This window comes from Ranitomeya variabilis, chromosome 1, assembly GCF_051348905.1.
Source record: "Ranitomeya variabilis isolate aRanVar5 chromosome 1, aRanVar5.hap1, whole genome shotgun sequence".
In the NCBI taxonomy this organism is placed as follows: Eukaryota; Metazoa; Chordata; class Amphibia; order Anura; family Dendrobatidae; genus Ranitomeya; species Ranitomeya variabilis.
The window spans coordinates 390442823-390448010 of record NC_135232.1 but is presented as its reverse complement, the minus strand read 5'-3'; the positions used below and the strand labels follow the sequence as shown (position 1 = coordinate 390448010).

Sequence of the window (5188 nt, the reverse complement as noted above, 5' to 3'; positions counted from 1 at the left end):
ATTTGCAGATGGAATTTTATTAAGGCATTTAAGAACAATGAGTTTTGCAAGCAGAACCCACTTAGGAAAACACAGCTTTATTAGGTACTTTTGGGAAGAGTTTTTATGTTCATGATGTGTTTCCTGGGGATTTTTTGCAGAGTTTGCAATGAGATTTTCATTCTTAAAGCCTTTTTTGCAGATTTTTGATTTGAATGTGCCTAGTTTGGAGTAGTTTTCCTCAGGATCCGCTTCACAGAAGCAACAAGTATTTTTTTTACTTGCTACCACGTTTTTTTGCAAACCTGAAATGGATGAAAGCTCTCCAAGTAATTTAATTATTATGTCTGTACATTTTTTTCTCAGTATAATAAACCTTCAACTAAGCAGGTATTTTTAAAGATAAGCTCAAGAATTAAACTATTCAGTTTCAAAATAACACAAAGGCTCCAGTGAGAATTGAACTCATGACCCCTGGTTTACAAGACCAGTGCTCTAACCACTGAGCTATGAAGCCAGCGAAACTTTGACACATCTTTTGATCTCTATTTCGAACTGTGCAATAGCCATTCAGGTGCATTACCAACACAAGTCCTTTCATTTCTAGTTTGAAATCACACTCTTAACGTAATGTCCCATCACCAACAAACCAACAACTGCTCTTGCAACGCAAAAGCATGACTTGCAAACATTCTAAAGCTTCAGTTCTATAACTGACTACCTGTTTATTGGCAATCTGATGTGCAAAAAAATGAAATCAGATGGATTGGCAAAGAAGAGAATTCTACTGCTTGCTTTAATAAAATATGTAATTCTTTATATTACAAAATCACACATCAAGAATTGATGAAGAAGGGTCATTAGACTCCTAAAGCTCTGATAGAGGTGGCATAAGAAAGGAATTTGACACACATGTTACCCGAATGTCATATATGATCAAGGTCTTATCCAGAACTTTTGAAAAGAATGTCGTAACTTCACATAAAGTCAATATTGAATCGCACCAACTTTGTACCACTGACCAAACAGATAAGCAATTTTCATATGAGAGACAAAGAGTTTTTAAGGCTTCAGTGAGAGTCGAACTCACAACCCCTGGTTTACGAGACCAGTGCTCTAACCTCTGAGCTATGAAGCCATTGAAAAGGAACATTTTCTTAAGCAATGTAGGGATTAGCCTGTTAGAGGTATGCATATGCTCAGTAACTCCTAAGGATCGTTTACTATGCTACATGGGAGAAATGCAAAGAAACTACAAAGATTTTTCTTTAGGTACCAATTTGACATTGACATGGGAAAAATATCAACTTGAAATGCATATGAAAACTTACAACCCATACAAGCAATGATTGTAAGGTAAGGCGTGGTAAAAAATGTAAAGAGAAGCACGATGATTTATTTATATTTTCAATTGTACCAAATTTAAGAATGATTTCATAAACTTTTTTCAGGTCAGTATTAATCTATGTGCAAATGGAGGTTTATGGAACCATTAACCCCTTCCCGACCCATGACGCCACGTAGGCGTCATGAAAACCCGTGCCAATCCAACCCATGACGCCTATGTGGCGTCATGGAATGATCGCGTCCCTGCAGATCGGGTGAAAGGGTTAACTCCAATTTCACCCAATCTGCAGGGACAGGGGGAGTGGTACTTCAGCCCAGGGGGGGTGGCTTCACCCCCCCGTGGCTACGATCGCTCTGATTGGCTGTTGAAAGTGAAACTGCCAATCAGAGCAATTTGTAATATTTCACCTAAAAAACTGGTGAAATATTACAATCCAGCCATGGCCGATGCTGCAATATCATCGGCCATGGCTGGAAACCCTGATGTGAGCCCCCCCCACCCCACCGATCACCCCCCCAAGTCACCGATCTGTCCCGTAGTCCCCTCCGTCCTGTGCTCCGCTCCCCCATCCTCCTGTCCGCTCCCCCTGTGCACCTATGCCACCCCCCGTGCTCCGACGCCCCCCCCGTGCCCCAATCTCCCCCCATTATACTTACCGAGGCTCCCGGTGCTCGTCCGTCTTCTCCATGGGCGCCGCCATCTTCCAAAATGGCGGGCGCATGCGCAATGCGCCCGCCGAATCTGCCGGCCGGCAGATTCATTACAAGTACATTTTGATCGCTGTGATAGGTTCTATCACAGCGATCAAAATAAAAAAATAATAAATAACCCCCCCTTTATCACTCCCATAGGTAGGGACAATAATAAAAAAAAGAAAATATTTTTTTTTCTTTTTCCACTAGGGTTAGGGTTAGAACTAGGGTTAGGGGTAGGGTTAGGGTTAGGGGTAGGGTTAGGGTTATAGTATGTGCACACAGTGCGGATTTGGCTGCAGATCCGCAGCGGATTGGCCGCGGATGGGCAGCAGATTGGCCGCGGATCCGCAGCGGATTGGCCGCTGCGAATTCGAAGCAGTTTTCCATGAGGTTTACAGTACCATGTAAACCTATGGAAAACCAAATCCGCTGTGCCCATGGTGCGGAAAATTCCGTGCGGAAACGCTGCGTTGTATTTTCTGCAGCATGTCAATTCTTTGTGCTAATTCCGCAGCGTTTTACACCTGTTCCTCAATAGGAATCCGCAGGTGAAATCCGCACAAAAAACACTGGAAATCCGCTGTAAATCCGCAGGTAAAATGCAGTGCCTTTTACCTGCAGATCTTTCAAAAATCGTGCGGAAAAATCTCACACGAATCCGCAACGTGTGCACATAGCCTTAGGGTTAGGGTTGGAATTAGAGTTAGGGTTGGAATTAGGGCTAGGTTTAGAAATAGGGTTAAGATTAGGCTTGTGGTTAGGGTTACGGATAGGGTTAGCGGTGTGTTGGGGTTACAGTTGTGGTTAGGGTTGGGGTTAGGGTTGGGGTTAGGATTAGGGTTAGGGTTGGGATTAGGGTTACGGCTGTGTTGGGGTTAGGGTTGTGGTTAGGGGTGTGTTGGGGTTAGGGTTGTGATTAGGGTTATGGCTACAGTTGGGATTAGGGTTAGGGGTGTGTTGGGGTTAGCGTTGAAGTTAGAATTCAGGGGTTTCCACTGTTTAGGCACATCAGGGGTCTACAAACGTAACATGGTGCCACCATTGATTCCAACCAATCTTGCGTTCAAAAAGTCAAATGGTGCTCCCTCCCTTCCAAGCCCTGACGTGCGCCCAAACAGTGGTTTACCCCCACATATGGGGTACCAGTGTACTCAGGACAAACTGGGCAACAACTATTGGGGTCCAATTTCTCATGTTACCCTTGCAAAAATAAAAAATTACTTGCTAAAACATAATTTTTGAGGAAAGAACAATTATTTTTTATTTTCACGGCTCTGCGTTATAAACTTCTGTGAAACACTTGGGGGTTGAAAGTGCTCACCACACATCTAGATAAGTTCCTTGGGGGGTCTAGTTTCCAAAATGGGGTCACTTGTGGGGTGTTTCTACTGTTTAGGCACATCAGGGGCTCTGCAAATGCAACATGACGCCCGCAGACCATTCCATCAAAGTCTGCATTTCAAATGTCACTACTTCCCTTCCGAGCCCTGACATGCACCCAAACAGTGGTTTACCCCCACATATGGGGTACCAGCGTACTCAGGACAAACTGGGCAACAACTATTGGGGTCCAATTTCTCCTGTTACCCTTGCAAAAATAAAAAATTACTTGCTAAAACATAATTTTTGAGGAAAGAACAATTATTTTTCATTTTCACGGCTCTGCGTTATAAACTTCTGTGAAACACTTGGGGGTTGAAAGTGCTCACCACACATCTAGATAAGTTCCTTGGGGGGTCTAGTTTCCAAAATGGGGTCACTTGTGGGGTGTTTCTACTGTTTAGGCACATCAGGGGCTCTGCAAATGCAACATGACGCCCGCAGACCATTCCATCAAAGTCTGCATTTCAAATGTCACTACTTCCCTTCCGAGCCCTGACGTGCGCCCAAACAGTGGTTTACCCCCACATATGGGGTATCAGCGTACTCAGGAGAAACTGGACAACAACTTTTGGGGTCAAATTTCTCCTGTTATACTTGGGAAAATAAAAAATTGCTTGCTAAAACATCTTTTTTGAGGAAAGAAAAATGATTTTTTATTTTCACGGCTCTGCGTTGTAAACTTCTGTGAAGCTCTTTGGGGTTGAACGTGCTCACCACACATCTAGATAAGATCCTTGGAGGGTCTAGTTTCCAAAATGGGGTCACTTGTGGGGGGTTTCTACTGTTTAGGCACATCAGGGGCTCTGCAAACGTAACATGATGCCCGCAGACCATTCCATCAAAGTCTGCATTCCAAAACGTCACTACTTCCCTTCCGAGCCCCGGCATGTGCCCAAACAGTGGTTTACCCCCACATATAGGGTATCAGCGTACTCAGGAGAAACTGGACAACAACTTTTGGGGTCAAATATCTCCTGTTACCCTTGCGAAAATAAAACATTTTGGGCTAAAAAAATATTTTTGAGGAAAGGAAACACATTTATTATTTTCACGGCTCTGCGTTATAAACTTCTGTGAAGCACTTGGGGGTTCAAAGTGCTCATCACACATCTAGATAAGTTCCATGAGGGATCTAGTTTCCAAAATGGAGTCACTTGTGGGGAGTTCCTACTGTTTAGGCACATCAGGGGCTCTGCAAACGTAACCTGACGCCCGCAGAGCATTCCATCAAAGTCTGCATTTCAAAACGTCACTACTTCCCTTCCGAACCCCGGCATGTGCCCAAACAGTGGTTTACCCCACATATGGTGTATCAGCGTACTCAGGAGAAACTGGAAAACAACTTTTGGGGTCCAATTTCTCCTGTTACCCTTGGGAAAATAAAAAATTGTGGGCTAAAAAATCATTTTTGAGAAAAGAAAAATTATTTTTTATTTTCATGGCTCTGCGTTATAAACTTCTGTGAAGCACTTGGGGGTTCAAAGTGCTCACCACACATCTAGATTAGTTCCGTGGGAGGTCTAGTTTCCAAAATGGGGTCACTTGTAGGGGAGCTCCAATGTTTAGGCACACAGGGGCTCTCCAAACGCGACATTTTGTCCGCTAACGATTGGAGCTAATTTTCCATTCAAAAAGTCAAATGGCACGCCTCCCCTTCCGAGCCTTGCCGTGCACCCAAACAGTGGTTTACCCCCACATATGAGGTATCGGCGTACTCAGGAGAAATTGCCCAACAAATTTTAGGATCCATTTTATCCTGTTGCCCATGTGAAAATGAAAAAAC

At 43.8% G+C, this 5188-nt stretch overlaps 2 non-coding genes across 2 annotated transcripts; both read right to left on the bottom strand.

The window, feature by feature from the left end:
• Window positions 1-423: 423 nt before the first annotated feature.
• On the bottom strand, window positions 424-496 carry TRNAT-UGU (transfer RNA threonine (anticodon UGU)). The gene has a single exon. It is a non-coding gene; the product is annotated as a tRNA-Thr (tRNA).
• Window positions 497-1044: 548 nt separating this feature from the next.
• Window positions 1045-1117, bottom strand: TRNAT-CGU (transfer RNA threonine (anticodon CGU)). The gene has a single exon. It is a non-coding gene; the product is annotated as a tRNA-Thr (tRNA).
• Between the last annotated feature and the right edge of the window lie 4071 nt (window positions 1118-5188).